The sequence below is a fragment of the Colias philodice genome, chromosome 10 (genome assembly GCF_061535455.1).
Source record: "Colias philodice isolate Cphi_HAF_F1 chromosome 10, ilColPhil1 Martin Lab GWU primary, whole genome shotgun sequence".
In the NCBI taxonomy this organism is placed as follows: Eukaryota; Metazoa; Arthropoda; class Insecta; order Lepidoptera; family Pieridae; genus Colias; species Colias philodice.
In genome coordinates, this window is record NC_143095.1 from 6,691,315 (window position 1) to 6,708,246 (window position 16,932).

The following is a 16,932-nucleotide window of genomic DNA, read 5'->3' on the forward strand; positions in this document are numbered from 1 at the left end:
CGACGATGAAGCTTCAAATTTGAAGGGAAATTAACTTTCCATTGCGCTTTAAACTTTAAAGTCTGGCTGGCGGCTTTCATTATCATGCAATTAGATCTTCTTTCTGTCGTATTTCACAAAATTCGAACTTACAAATGCCTACCTATTGGCAGCACAATTATAAGCAGCTTACGTACAAATATATAAAAAAGAATGTAAATCACGACCGCCGAAATAAAACAAAAAACCAGTGATGCAATACTGGCGTAATGAAAATTTTTTATAATCAAAGTTCAAACGAAGAATCTCAATTAATTATTTTTTTTTATTAAATTACCTCAATGAATTAGAAATCAAAATTCAATAACAAATTAAAATAGTAAAATAAGTAAAAGATTTCAAATTTGTTTCACAGAGGTAGCTAAAGTGTGAACTACGAATAAAAGCCATTCTAGTTTCTACCTACTATTAGTACCTACTACCTACCTAACTGCTGACATCGTTTTTGACAGATTTACTATGGAGGGGATAGAAATTGCGAATCACTGATATGCTTCCTTCAAAGATTCTGGATATTACCTCAGCCATCTCAGCCTTATTTTTATTATTTAAATGATTAGACCGTGTATGTATTATAAAGTATTATCTCAGAAATTCAAAAATGTGCCATGACTACCACGTATACCCATTTAATGAAGCATTATGAGATACTAGATTTCCTCCCGCGGCTTCGCCCGCGTTTCCAAATAAAAACCCGCATAGTTCCCCTTCCCGTGGGATTTCCGGGATAAAACCTATCATAGGTATATAACACATAGGTGTTAATCCAATTACCCTCTATACCTATGTGTGCTAAACATTGTAATCGGCTCAGTAGATAGTATTTGCGTGAAAGAGTAACAAACATCCATACATACATACTTACAAACTTTCGCCTTTATAATAGTACCTAGTACCTAGGATAATATAATCTATTTATAATTAAAGGCAAATTAAACGTTAATAATATTGTATTATGAACCTATTTATTACATTAATTTTCGATCCACGAGGCATATAGTCTACACGTGATTTCCGGAAGATATTTAATCTGTGAGCTTTCACAGATTGGGCCACAGTATTACCATTATTTCCTACAGTAGTGCGACGAATGTACTTGTGCAGAGAAACGGAGGGGAACTGGCGGGGGTCGGGCGACGCGGGCCGCGTAAAGCAAACACGCTTAGTTTGCTTTACCTAGCGCGAAAGGATGACGCAGTCGTATTTTTTGTGTAATAATTTTATTATACATAGGTACTTACATATTCTATTATGGCGCGCACAAACTGTTCGGTTTACGGATGTAAATCTACATTGAAATCCCAGAAGGAAACAATATTTCAGAAAGATTGTATTAATTGTATGTGTTGAATTAAAATCAAAGCTATGTATATATGATGTCCTCATTATTTTCTAATCAGATTGTACATCCCAATGCGAATGCATTACTTAGTTAAATGTTATAATATACAATTAAGAACATCCAAAAATAAAGTGTCCACGTAAATATAAAATAATATTTAGCAGTGCAATATCTGTAATTATATATTTATGAACAAATAATTACATCAGATTTAATAATCGCAATTATTTTGAATGTACATATGAATAAAGATTTCATCATAATATTAATAATCACAATTGTTTTATTTCCCATTTGTTGCAACCCTAGCGTATTTTCGTGTGGCAGCGTCATTACCTACGCTGGCGGCGGCATCGCGCGACATCAAAGGCGATTCCTTACTGTAGGAAATAATGGTAATACTGTGGATTGGGCTGGCTTAGGAATTCTCACGATAAGTGAAGATCCGTTTATCGTTGTCGTTGTAAATTGTAATTCGAAATATTCAACGTTTCACTGAACATGTTGTTATGTACATATAGGTAGGTATAATATCATGTATTAATTATTATGAGTTATATAGGTAAGTACTGTAAGTTCATGTAATATTATGTTGTCACTTGAAAATTGAAATACTCACTTCTCTTCGTAACTCGTAAGTCGTAAGACACTTCGATGATCTGAAGAGCATGCAAAAAGCATGATGCATTTATATTTTGCCTCATAGGTACCTAGTTCTTTTGAGGATCCATAATAGTCCGGGATCCATCGCCCATTTTTGCAAGTGATTACTATCAAGCTAATTTTTCGTAGATGCCCAATAATTTCATGTACGAAACTCTCGATTGTGGTAGCTACCAGAGGAGACAAGGATAAAATAATATTTTGATTTGATGGTTCTCAAATATTAATTACTAACTGAATGTTTTTTTTTGTTCAATCTCAAGATAATTATCTAAATTATTCGAAAAAATATTTGTCCTACAAAATCTATGGTTTGATCAAAGAGTCCCCCTTTCCAATGTGTATCGATAACGAAGTCATCATAAATGATTAATAACCAGCTGATTTTTTTATTTTCACTTATTTAATACTTATATAATTCAACAGACATATTGTCCTACAAATTGCGTAATAAATATTTGAGAACCGTCAAATCAAATTTTTTTATCCTTGTTACCTCTGTAAGCTACCACAATCGAGAGTTTCGTACATGAAATTATTGGGCATCTCATCAAAATAAAGCTACTCACGAAAAATTAGCTTGATAGTAATCACTTGCAAAAATGGGCGATGGATCCCGGACTAGTTATAACGAGTCCTATCAGACCCGTCAATTAGTTCGCGAATCAACGCTTCTCATAATTGCCCTCAGACTTGAAAGAAATGCATGATGCTTGTCTCTTCTTCAAGCAGGATAGGTTACAGGAACAGCAACTAGTTATGCGAGTTTTTTTGACAACACAAGCGAAGTCTGTGGCAGAAACCTAGTTGAAAATAAGACCCAAATAGGTACTACATTCAGACATAATTTGAAACTCGTGGATGCTGAACAAAGTCCATATAAGAAGCAAATAACACAAAGCCTGAGATTGAAACTTGAGAAGTACTCATTTCGGTACTTCTACGCTAGTTCGAAACAAACAAACGCGTTTGGCGAAATTTTTCGTGCTGCAGAACGCAAAGACTGATAAATCAGTATCTAAGCTCCTAGGTATGTCCTAGAACGCCGATATAATTTGTCTGGGAAATATTAAATACCTATAGCATTACATAAAGTTTTATTTAATGCAATATTTTCTGCTGATCTATTAATGCATTATTTTATCCTATTATCTTCAAAAATAACGAAATATTTTTATAACACAGCAGTGGTTTTGTAAATTGATGTAATAAATGTCAAGCACAATTTCTGTTTTATGGAAAAAAAGGCGTCAAAATAATTCGTTTCTAAATCAAAACATTGCTGAGATTCACAAGGTTATAACATTTCCTTCATACCTACTTTGTAAACCATAAAAAATTTCTAGTTTTTTAATTGAAGTTTATTACAAACAAAATCTATAAAACGAACGTTATTATAAATTCAAGTCAAAGGTGTTCTAATAGAAATAAACCTATTGCCAAAGCCACGTATCTATACGATATTATTTATTATTATATCTATGGCTGCCTACGCTATGTAGGTTCTCTAATATGATAACGGATGTGCGCCTACATACGACATTCCTATGTCCTTAGTCGACATCGATAGTTTGAATGTATCATAAAGTAAAAGAAATCATTCAGTGACCACGTTGATCCGATGTGGTCATTTGCATAAAAATATCTCTCTATTTTTAGCAAGTAAAGTAAAAATATATGAAGTGATGTACTTTCATCATGCATAGGCATTTATCTCTAATAATAAGCTAACTAAACATAATATTTTATAATTATCTAATAATAATCCAAGCAACATAATCCATACTAATATTATAAATGCGAAAGTAACTCTGTCTGTCTGTCTGTTACTCAATCACGCCTTAACTACTGAACCAATTTGCATGAAATTTGGTATGGAGATATGTATTTTGATACCCGAGAAAGGACATAGGCTACCTTTTATTGCGAAATATGTACCACGGGCGAAGCCGGGGCGGACCTCTAGTATAATATAAGGACTGGTTAATCAAGGTCTTTTCTAACCCAAAAGAAATTTAATGACTAACCAGTAACCATCCCAAAACCGAATTCTAATGATGATTCTAATACGGTTTTGGGTTGAGTATTCATTCAATTTCTTAATTGAAAATAAATAAATTACAGAACAACAAATTTCGAATGTTTCCTAGCTAAACATTTGCCAAACCGCTTTCAAAACACGTGTCGACAAATAATTAGAAAAATCTATACCTACTAGTATTATAAAGCTGCAGTTTTTTTGTTTGTTTGAGCGCACTCGTCTCAGGAACTACGTCAGATTTGAAAAATTATTTCACTGTTAAACAGTCCAATTGAGTATTTGAATAAAAGAAAATTATTGATTTTTTTTATGTATTTTGAAACTTTATTATTAATAATATTGATATTTAATGCAAATAACTTCAAAAAAAATTTTTTCCGTTAATTATAAGCAATTAAAAATTGATGAAATTTAAGTTAGAATCACGTGACTACAAACGCGCCATGACTGGTCACCACAGTTGTGACGTCATAATGTTATAACTGCAGTGAGCAGTCACAACTGCAGTACATAGCGTTTACGGCTATTACACGTGACTAGACAATAATATTGAAAGTTTATTGCTAAAATACGATTTGTTAGTTGGTTCCGAATTAGTTAGTTAGTTACGAATAATATTATTCTTAATGTTGATATATTTATGATCACCGATTTTTGTCAGGAGTTGCCTTTGTAGTATTCGTACATAATGGTACAAAACGATAACTTTTGAGGTTCGCCATTTTTAATATAAATTTAAATAATATAATTAACAATTAATATGTAATTTAATAATAACAACAAAATTAAATAGATCAAAACACTGTATTTATTATTAACACGCTTTTATTAGCTTCACCTGTATGTTTGTATGTAACCGACTCCTTTCGAAGTTTCGACTCGATTTTGACCCACTTAAAACCGACGGATTTTGTTCAAATTTTGAACACTTATCAAGGTCCGATGACAATACAATAATATCATAAATTTATCCTGATAAGGATCGCCAGGATCAGCTTAAAACATATGTTTGTATGTAACCAATTCTCCTTTCGATTCGATTTAGACCCACTATAAACCGACGGATTTAATTTAAATTTTGTATACTTATAAAAACCCGGTAACAACACAATAATTTCATGAATTTATCTTATTATCCTGTTTAGTTTTTCAAACTATATTTATTTTTCTATCAACTGCAATGAGTGAAAACTAACATTATGACGTCACACGCGCTCGGGTGACGCTTCGGGATTTGTCGGCGTGTCTTCGGTACTGGATTCAAAGACTAATTTTTATTTTGAAATAACTTTTGAATTATTGCAAAAAAAATAAAAATAAAAACAGTTTTGTTATAAAACTAATATATAATCTTTCCATTTATCACAAAAAAAAAATTTAATTCAAATACTCAATTATCGAGGAAGGCTATATATCATAATATCATCATCACGCTAAAACCATTAGTGCGGGTAACACCGCACGGCACATCTAGTAAATGATAAAATAATTAAATTATTATATTTTAATAAATCATTTAAAATGAACCTTCCACTTCCTAGTATGAATTATGAAGGTTATAACCGGATTGAAAGGTTTGGTGATATCAAGTTTGTTGGCAAGGTCGAATTTAACTTCAACATTTAAACAACAATGGTTTAAACCCAAAGCAACCTTCAGTGTAGGAATTATTGTAATTAACAGATAATTTTATCTAAATGCTACTTCTCTGATATTGAACCCGCATATATCTACTAACCAAAGCACTTTATATAATTTATAGTATTCATTAATTATAATATTGATACGTGTAGTAAACGGAAATTAAATAGTAAAAAATCTGTGTGGTTTTTGACAATACTAATATTACTAATATTCGGTAATATTTTTCTATACATATATAGGTATATCATTACCTATTTATTTACATGTCTTATGCGCCAAAAAGTGGATTTCACATACATAAAACTACAATAGCGTATCTACCAGTAATACAAACAAACAAACAAACAAACAAACAAAAATACTTTATTGTGCACCACAGAGAAAAGTACACAACTTTTACGGGAAATAGCAGGGGCGTGCACAGAGTTTTTGGACAGGGTAGGCAGAAATATTGCAATGATAATAAGTCATAAAAAAACTAATATTTCATATTGCAGTACTGATATTTGATTGGAGATACATAGTATTTCCGCAAAATAATGGAAAACATATCACGAACATAGGTCATATTATCTATAAAATAATTGTCAAAGTAGGTATGATATCCTAACTAGTATTCTATATTATGTAATTAATGATTAACTTTACCTTTGTGTATTACAAATTCCGGTATAGATCCATTTATAGATCGGCCTTTTTCCTATCACTCTCTGTTTGATAAAAGTTTATTCATAAAACAAAAATAAGAATTTTTCGTTAAATTAGGTATGCCTTATTATCTTACAAAATACACTGATGATATACATAATCTATTTGGTATTTCTTTAGAAATTTGCGGCACGAATTAAGGGGGGGGAGGGGAGGGAAAGGGAGGGGGGAGGTAAGGGGAGACCCCCTATAAAGTGGGGGGGTGAGGAAACCCCTCCTTCTATTTTTTTTTAATTTTTTTTGAGATTATATTTATACTAGCTTACCGCCCGCGGCTTCGCCCGCTTTGACTTAAACCTAATAAATTATATACTAAAACCTTCCTCTTGAATCACTCTATCTATTAAAAAAAACCGCATCAAAATCCGTTGCGTAGTTTGAAAGATTTAAGCATACAAAGGGACATAGGGATAGAGAAAGTGACTTTGTTTTATACTATGTAGTGATGTAGTTAGAAATATAACGAAGATTATGGGCTTTCTTGACTGCTCCGGCGCTGCAGAACGTGGCGCTTGCCCCCGTGTACCTCGTTGCAGGCAGGAGTCTTCACTCGCCTTCGTAGCTTCGGCTTTTTGGTCGCCTTTGGCGACCAGCCTCAGCCACTCCGGCTCGCTTGACTCTGCCTGCTCCTCAGCACACGCGGGCGCCACGCTCCTCCGCGCCTCCGACTTTTTTAATACACTCTAGAGTCTAGTGTATGACAGACAAGTACCACGTGGAATCGGGGTGGACAGATTCGGTTCTGTGATTAACAATTTGTGTGCAATATACATACAATACATTTTTTTTAAATAATTATTTATTCAAATCTTGTATACATGTTTGAAACAATTTACAATGGCAATGAATGGATCCATTTTATTTTTTTCCACCCATCGTCTCCACATATTCTATAATATTATTATCACCGAAGTTTGCTGGGTGGTTATAGTTATCTTTTTTAAAAAATCTTTTTACAACATGCCACTGGGACTCAAATGGGTCAGAGGCAACAAATGGGTTGTCTGGGTCTGAGTGATTACCTTTTTTATGAACATACCCATATTGCTCCAAACAATCATATGCTCGCCAATAACCCGTATGAATTGTTGTCCACTCAGCAACATGCTTTTGAATGAACTATGGTTTTTAATATGTACATTAAGACATTTGTTATCTCTTTCAAACACAATTCTTGTAGTTTTGTCAATGTAACTCAAACAATTTTGAACATAATCTCAAAAATTAAAAAAAAGATTTCTCTGTAATTACACGTTTCCGCACGAAAAGCCGCTAATGTATGTTTCGGGGCATCAATATCGATCGATAAAAATTAAAATCGCGCCGAAATTCGTGCCGCACGTTTCTAAAGTCAACCCATCTATTTAGTTACTCTCAAAACACTTCACTTGCAAATTGTCGTAGTAAACATTATTAATTTTCTCAAAAAACAAATTTAACCTCAAAGTCCATAACAAAATTATAAACATATAAACATTATAAACATAACAAAATATTTCCAAAACAAAACAAACGAATAATGATACTATTTGCAGATGGTCTTTACCGCTACAAAATTGTATACATTATCACACTTCTTAAATTGGTCGCATATTCAACTTCAGTTTCGACTCTCGATGTAGTTCCGAATTCGGTTCGTACCTATACTCTGTCCATTATTAGGGTTCCGTAGCCAAAATGGCAAAAACGGAACCCTTATAGTTTCGTCATGTCCGTCTGTCCGTCTGTCCGTCTGTCCGTCTGTCACAGCCGATTTACTCGGAAACTATAAGTACTACAGTGATGAAATTTGATGGGAATATGTGTTGTATGAACCGCTACAAAAATATGACACTAAATAGTAAAAAAAAGAATTGGGGGTGGGGCCCCCCATACATGTAACTGAGGGATGAAATTTTTTTTTTCGATGTACATACCCGTGTGGGGTATCAATGGAAAGGTCTTTTAAAATGATATAAAGTTTTCTAAAAAACATTTTTCTTAAAGTGAACGGTTTTTGAGATATCAGCTCTCAAAGTCGTAAAAAGTATGTCCCCCCCCCTCTATTTTTATAACTACGGGGTATAAAATTCTAAAAAAAATAGAGGTGATGCATGCTAATTAACTCTTTCAACGATTTTTGGTTTGATCAAAGTATCTCTTATAGTTTTTGAGATAGGTTGATTTAACTGTAATTTATTATATTTGCTGCTACGGAACCCTTTGTGCGCGAGCCCGACTCGCACTTGGCCGGTTTTATATTATTTGCTTTTTGACAGCTTCACGCCTATGTAGGATTGTATTGTCTATGTTAAAATGTCATACAAATAATTATCGTACTTCATGGACAGGTCCCGCCCACTTAGTGATGCCTACACAGAATTATTCAATGATGGGTCGATAGATTAAAATAATCGATAGAAATACTCTGTAAAATATGTCCGATTCAGAAAAACTCTTCTATTATGTTATATAATTTAAACGTAAAGACAACCAAATTGTAAGATAGAAACCAATAAATAAAATAATATTAGTTTAGTTTAGTTTTAACATTCAATGCATAGATATGTGGTCTTATTATTACATATCTTATTAGTACGTTTATGTTGTAATTATTATTTACGTACCTGATTCTATTTATGATAATATTTTGAATTTATAATTGAAATGGTATCACAATCGATAATCTTTTGAACATCACTTCTGGTATCACCCGTCGAGCTGTCAAAAAGCAATTCTTATAGTGGACAGACTATAATTCGTATATCTTCGTAAAAAGACACTGCCTAACTTGTGTGTTTGTGTGCGTGGTTTTATTACATCAGTGTGCCGTGTTTATAGGCACGCACACATATAAAATATGCGTAGACACGCAGAGCACACATATAAAAACTTAGACACGGATAGTTTGTGTCTTTGCCGTCCCGTGACGTACTGGGTCCTGTGGCGGCGCTAGTGCAGCGCATGAATAGTGACTTGAGCCGAGCCGGTGTTATAGAAATTAGATAATAATGCTACCAAAATACCGATAGATGGATCTAATATATATTTGAAATATATTTTTATTTCATAACTACATTGCGCAATTAATAAAATTTAATGACGCTGTGAATTTCATTTATGCATATTAAATATTGATCAGAGTTTGGTAAATGGTAGGGTAGGCAGTGTCTTTATGTCTTTATGGAATGCACGCCACTGGGAAATAGCTAGTAGTGTCAACAAAATCCTCAAAGTAAGCTCTTTCATTTAGGTTAACAGTTCACACGTTCTTTTATAGCTGAATAGCAGAGCTATTATAGACTCTAGTAAAATGGAAATAAAGTCTCAGCTTTTCCAGATAATGTCAAACTACATTGAGGAAGAGTAAAGGCACGTGAAGTTAAGACGATACACAAAAAAAAATCCACTGCTTGGCGGGCGGAGTCTAATAGCTCGCTATCGCGAACGCGGGTGTGCGCGAAGTCATTCTTGCAAACTCGCCGCGCTGCCGCTGGCCGACTCGGGACAAACATGTATGGAGTCGTCATACAGTTATAATATTGTTATACATTTATTCAATTGTTGATTTATTGGTTTTATTTTCTTGCTTATAAACAAATAATCTTCTTTCCAACAACTACTTAGACATTATTAATAATTATTATTATTTCGTAATGTTTACTTTATTACAAAATAATACAGGTTATAAATAATCTTTAAAATAACAAAAAATATTGTTACTCTGAAAAAATGAAATGGTAATCAATAACGCGGACTACTGAATTGATTTAGATAGAATTTGATGCTGACGTAGATATTACATCATGCCCAGAAATGAAAGGTACTATTTCTGAAAGAAGTTATAAACCCTAATTCTTCTCAGTCAAAGTCAAGAGTGGAAGATATCACTAATACAGTAAAACTGATGCGAAACTTTGGATGTTAATTTGTATATTTTTTTGTTAGTTGTTACTTAATCACGTCAAGACTACATTACCAATTTTGATAAAATATAGCTAATTGCCTGGATTTAACAAATAGGATACTTTTTATCCGAACTGAACACTTCTGTGGGATAAAACAGGATTCACGATATAACCTAATTCCAAGCGGGCAAAGCCGCGGTCGGAATGATATTTTTTTAAATAGAAAAATTGTTTAAAAAAAAATACAAAATATATTGACGCATGTATTTATTTTTTGCACTCTATTATAATTGTAATTATTCATTACAAATAATCAAAATAAAATAGCCAGAACAAAGTTAGGCCCTGGTAGGGTAGGTAGGCAGGTAAAGCAATGTGAGACGAACACTGGCTTATTTATACCAATAATAATGTTTTATAAACATTAAATTAAGTTTACAACAAAAATACATAATATTAGCTAATGTGAAAACGAATCAACCAATCATCCCACAACAATGAAATGTGCACACAAATATTCATCCAAATCGGTTCATGTGATTAGGAGGAGTGACTGCAGCGCCATCTTCCGGGCCCAATTGTGTTTCCAGATCACCCAGGAACTCAATTTAATATACTTACACAAAATTTTTCGAAATTAAAACTCACATTACTATGTAAATATGAATATAAACCTGTTTTAGTACTAAGCAATTTCCCGCACAGGTGTAGTAAGTATAAATGAAATAAATATCAACATCAAATTCTTTATACAACATACTTATCTACCACCTACTAAGAAATGTAATTCTTGAAATTTTTTCGTATTTTTTTTAAATATAATACTACTCCAATGAGCTCCTGTTCCATATCACGTCCGCCATACTTCCACTAAGTTCACCATGATTTTTTATTTCTTTGCACTTTGTTGCTTTTTGCTAAAAATGGAATCATGCGATAAAACCAGTAGAACGTTGATAACATACATTTTTGACTGAATAAAGGTACTTACGAAGGAGTGGGTTCACATTGTGAACAATCAGTGGGTTTATTTTCCTTCTGGATTCCGGATTTCTGAAAAGATTATCTATGCTATAAATGAAAAAAATCTTACACATTCGTTATGTACTTAAAACAGGGGTACATATCAAACATCGTCTATAATACAATTATCATCAAATTTAAAATAAAACCAACTTCTTCATTAATTTGTTCCAATTGTAAGCATTCTTTTTTCTCCAACCTTTATGTTTCTTCTTCTTATTTTCTTTATTGTCCCCATTTGTCTCATTTTGTCTTATCGTGTTGTCACCCTTTTTTACGATTGCGCGAGCGACACAAGTTCCCCGTGTGACGGCCGTAGCGGGAATGACTCGTGCAGCGATCGGGGTAGGAAGGTACAGGGCGGCTCTCGCTATATTGGCTGGTCGCGCGCTAATTTCAAGTATTTCTTGTTTATTTCAAAACCATCGCATATTTCAAAATTCTAAATCGGTAGACGTATAGGTTGTATATTTTATAGTTAATATCCAAAAAGTCGTAACTTTACGTTTGTTATTTTGAAGATGCCAGAGATTATAAAAAAATAACAATGAGAACTTTGTATTTTTTTTCTATCGAGAAAATATCATGGAATCATGTTTCTAAAACGGTAGACGTATTGTGTTACTATTGAACTTTCTTGTCAAGAATTTTCATCACGACAACTTTAATAATATAAAAATTACGAAGGTTTGAAAAGGGCCCTAAATGTTAGAAAAATTAATTCATCACCTTAATAAACATACAAATATTCGTACAAGTTATTTATGCATATAAGGTAATACGGAACACCACATTTTAGAGTAGGTACTGTTGCTAGGCCCTTTTTTATGTCGGCTTGTGTTTTTAAGCAGGTTTGTATCCCATTTTAAATTAATTAAAGAATAATAAGACGAGTTACACATGTTTTTGCATCAGAATTGAGAATATGTATTAATTTTTTTAAAACATTCATATGTTATATGAATATCATTCGAGGACCATACTTGTACTGCCTGTAAAACACGGGGCAATGAAGAATGTTACTAGGTATGCCAAATCCCTTGAAATTGTGTCTCAGTAAAGCCTGTATGTATACAAATACACTAGTTTTTGTCGTAGTCAAAAATACCAAGTAGTTTTGATTTTATACGCATTCAAAGTTTCGAAAAATATCGAGTCCCGCTAATAGTCACGTGACCGCTTGTGACGTCACGTCACAACGCACCGCGCGGCCGCGTCCCCGCGCGGTGTGTATAAAGCAAAATTACCAATCTTCTATTGGATGATACGTGTAATATTCAAGACCAAATCTAAAAAATAAAATATATATATCAAACTAGATGATATGTTCAACGATTCTGTTTAATCAAAAACATAAAATATTAAAATTTACTCGATAAAAAAAATTACCAAGTTAGCTCTAATTTCCACACTTTTACGTTTTCTACTTGACATGGTAATACTTATTATGATTTTTTAACCGACTTCAAAAAAAAGGAGGAGGTTATCAATTCGGCCGGTATGTTTTTTTTTTTTTTTTTATGTATGTACACCGATTACTCCGTGGTTTCTGAACCGATTTACGTGATTCTTTTTTTGTTCGATGCGGGATGGTGTCGAATTGGTCCCATAAAAATTTAATTGGGATAGGCCCAGTAGTTTTTATTTTATGAGCATTTTTGTCTGTATTTGTAAATGTTGCAAGTGCAAGTTTGAAGTCGGTTGTTTTTAACGCAGTTATTGACTTGTTTTTCATAAACAATTATATTAAAACATTTGCAAGATATTTGTCAGATCATTTTGTGTAATTACTTTTAGTTTTGGTTTTATTTTTGGCGCTCTTTTTTTCTCGAGATAAACGTTTGGTTTTGTCACGATAAAAGTGGTTTATCGCAGATAAAACCAAAACTAAAAGTAATTACTCAAAATGCTCTGACAAATATCTTGCAAATGTTTTAATATAATTGTTTATGAAAAAAAAATCATAATAAGTATTACCATGTCAAGTAGAAAACGTAAAAGTGTGAAAATTAGAGCTAACTTGGTGATTTTTTTTTATCGAGTCAATTTTAATATTTTATGTTTTTGATTGAACAGAATCGTTGAACATATCATCTAGTTTGTTATATATTTTATTTTTTAGATTTGGTCTTGAATATTACACGTATCATCTAATAGAAGATTGGTAATTTTGCTTTATACGCACCCTAGTATCAAGTCGGCAGCGCTGTAGTAGGTGTTATAGCTTGCGCAGTATTTTGATGGGTTTTCGTCCGCGAATTTCGTTAATAGTCCAATAATAGTAATTATTATTCGTTTAATAAAATAACAGTCATGCCAAAGTTTCATCTTTATTTAATAGTTTCTCAAAATATTCTATACGATTGCGTTTTTGCACTGCTGATCTCTGAGGTTTATCTTCATTTTCCTGTTGACATTTGAATTTGTGTGGAACTATACCCTGTTTTTGTTTAATTCTTCCCCCGACCAACTTATATTTTAGTATAGTTCTCCATATCATTCTCAACTTAAAACAAGAAAAAATCTTACTAGCCATCTACCTATACTTAGCCCATACGAGCAGAGCAGAAGCACAGTCTAGTATAGATTAAAACTTGTATAGAAAACAAAGGATAACGCAAAACAGCTGCAATGTTCTCAAAATATTATAATATGTAGCTTACTTCCTTTGCAACTATAAAAAACAACTTATCCGGCGAATTGGTAGTTGTATTTTTACATTTAGGAACAACACATGATTTTCTGGTATTTGGATTGGACATTTTTAAAAGTATTTAATTATAATTTCGACGGCGCGGGCGTGCGATCGCTAGCGGACTGAGTGAGCCAGATTGAGCGTGTTGTGGTGTGACGTCACACCATCACCGGGCGTTTACAACTTGTTTTACTTCTAAATCGGAAAATAATTGACGTATCGAAGTAATTTTTTCACTAGTATTATTTATTTTTGACAGAGAATATGGAGTGCTAATAATCAAAATTAGTGAACATTCTCCATTATGAAATATACCATTATATAAACGTTTTCATATTCGATCGATTGGAGATATCTTAAAGATTTTTGATTGTTTTATACCTGTAGAGCTTTCCTGCTTCTATAGTCCGGTCATTTATCCAATTTATAGGAGCCTTTTCCTTCTGCCTATCAATCTCTATCGGGTATGAGGGATATGTCAATTTCAATCACGAAAAAGCGGTTAATGTCTTCAGAATGGTTTGGATGAAATATGGCACAGATAACTTATAACTTTGATTAACTTTTTACTATACTTATGAATCCATAACCAGGAACCTATTATATTATTAAATATTTTTTGTCTATTTGAGATAATCTCCCATAGTTAGGTAACTAAGGTAACATCAATAAGTTATAGGTTCATCTTTCGACCTAATCTAGTATTAGTCTAGATTACATTACCGAAGTACATGATACGTATGCTATAAATTAAATTCATATTATGTGAGTAGTTATTTTGTTTCAAATTTTATTAAATCGCGGGCTGTAGTTTCCAGACGTTGCGTCAAATAAATCAAATTAATATTTTGCTCTTTAATATTTTGTGCAGTCGTTGTTTTAAATCAGATAAATAATTGACCTATTACACCTATCTATATTATACCTAGAATATTTCTTTTACATTATTGAACCTATATTAAATGATATTCAGGCTTGCTTTCAATAGAAACGCAAAGAAACATTGTCAAGGTATATGCGATGCTGTCAAGCAAATGCAATACAAAATATATAGCAGGATGTTGCTTTTAACAATTTCTATTGCCTGCGACGACACGAACATTTTTGCACGCCTCATAAGCGAAGCGTTGAGGTGGGTACTACTGTCACTTCGCGCAAAACATCTGATTTTTCAAACTTAAAATGTCTTTATGTATCATACATTGCACTTGTAAGATAATACATACACACACATATTAAGAAAAAACACTATTTTTAACGTTCATGATATTTTTGATGTCATTTTTGTTATTTAAACTAGTTAAAAAACAGTTTAAAAAAGTTCTGTCTTGGACGTCCGTGTGTCTGTATGTGCGGATCCTTTTTCTTGTTAACACGATAGCGACCGAAATACTTTACTAATCGAGTCTTTTTTTTTCTCTTACGCTTGAGTATGCTCAGGAATAGAACCCTTTCATTTTTCAGGGTCTGATTCGATGTGGTTTAATTGTTATTAAATAAACAAAAATAATAATTAATAAATATTTATTAAAAAAAAATTATGAGGCGTGCACTTTTGGATTTTCCAAATTATATTTGATCTCCATGTTGGAGATGTGATATTGATCCAAAGTAATGTATATCTACCTGGTACAGACTTTGATATTCCTGTTTTTAAAGGATTTTTTTATCGCGTAAAGTTGCTAAAAGTAAGATTCGTAGCGTAGATTAGATAAAATGCTAATTTTGAATCATGAAACATTATATTACTATACCTATATTTATTTTAATCTAGACAATACCTTAAATCTTATCCAATATTCAAACAAGTATTTTAAGACGAGAAGCTAAATTCGTTATATTATTACACTGCCTACCTGTAATTGTTTTCTACTTAATTACTAATTGAATTAATCCACGCTTTTCATATTCGCAGAAATGTAAGGACGTAGACAGTCATCTATAATTAACTAACTGTATCTTAATATAAACTAGCTCACGCCCGCGGATTTGTCCGCGTTTTCAGAGAAAATCTCACATAGTTCCCGTTCCTGTGGGATTTCCGGGATAAAACCTAATCTATGTGTTAATCCAAGCTATGTGTGTGCTAAATTTTATTGTAATCTGTCCATTTGTATTCGCATGAAAGAGTAACAACCACTCATACACACAAACTTTCGAATTTATAATAGTAGGATATAAATCATAAACTTAAATTTCTATAGTAAATCACAATGTCTTAGAATAGTATTTATGGCGAAAGACACCTGATAATTGATAATCCCCGTCTCACATAAATGTAAATACAGTGTTGCAGGCGATTTACAAGCTTTTAAAGGCCGTTACTGTTAAGCCCCAATGTGGCTAGGTAGTCGGCACACGAATATTGTAGGTCTATAAGACTATAGTGATGATGTTGTTGTACTTACTCTTTGGAGGAAGGATGACATTTTGGAAATGAGAACAGTGAAATAAGTGTTTTTAGTGTAGGTACGGACAAACTAAGTACTTCGATATTTGTGCCTTTATATAAAATGCATTATTATTAATAATAACACTATGATTTGGAACTAGCGCATGTGCAAGTCATTGCACAGATTTTTAAGAAAATATAATTTCATGATTAGTGCAAAAGGAAATATGTATAACTATATCGAGTCAGGTAGGTAGCAAATAAAATGAGAATAATAATTAAATGAATAAAACATAAAAAATAAATATCGCAATTATTTTCCTGGCTATTAAAATTTTTGCCAACCAATTGCAAGCATAATTGGGCTTAATTATAGAGAAGGTAAAAACGTACTTGAACCAACTGGCTTTCGAAAAGAGTTAATTCTCGAAGGTTCTCGTCACATATTTTGACCCGAAACCCGTCAGCATTCACCTGTCAAGTGACCTAGTACATTTA

The 16,932-nt window shown here is 32.6% G+C and overlaps 1 long non-coding RNA gene across 2 annotated transcripts; it reads right to left on the reverse strand.

Annotated features, from left to right (window-relative positions):
* Positions 1–10,578: 10,578 nt before the first annotated feature.
* Positions 10,579–12,081, reverse strand: LOC149485244 (uncharacterized). Of its 2 annotated transcripts, XR_016316199.1 has the most exons (3): positions 11,501–12,081; positions 11,316–11,377; positions 10,579–11,241 (listed from the first exon to the last, which is right to left on the reverse strand). It is a non-coding gene; the product is annotated as an uncharacterized LOC149485244 (long non-coding RNA). The 2 variants fall into 2 exon arrangements; XR_016316198.1 differs by having other exon boundaries at positions 10,579–11,377.
* Positions 12,082–16,932: the final 4,851 nt, after the last annotated feature.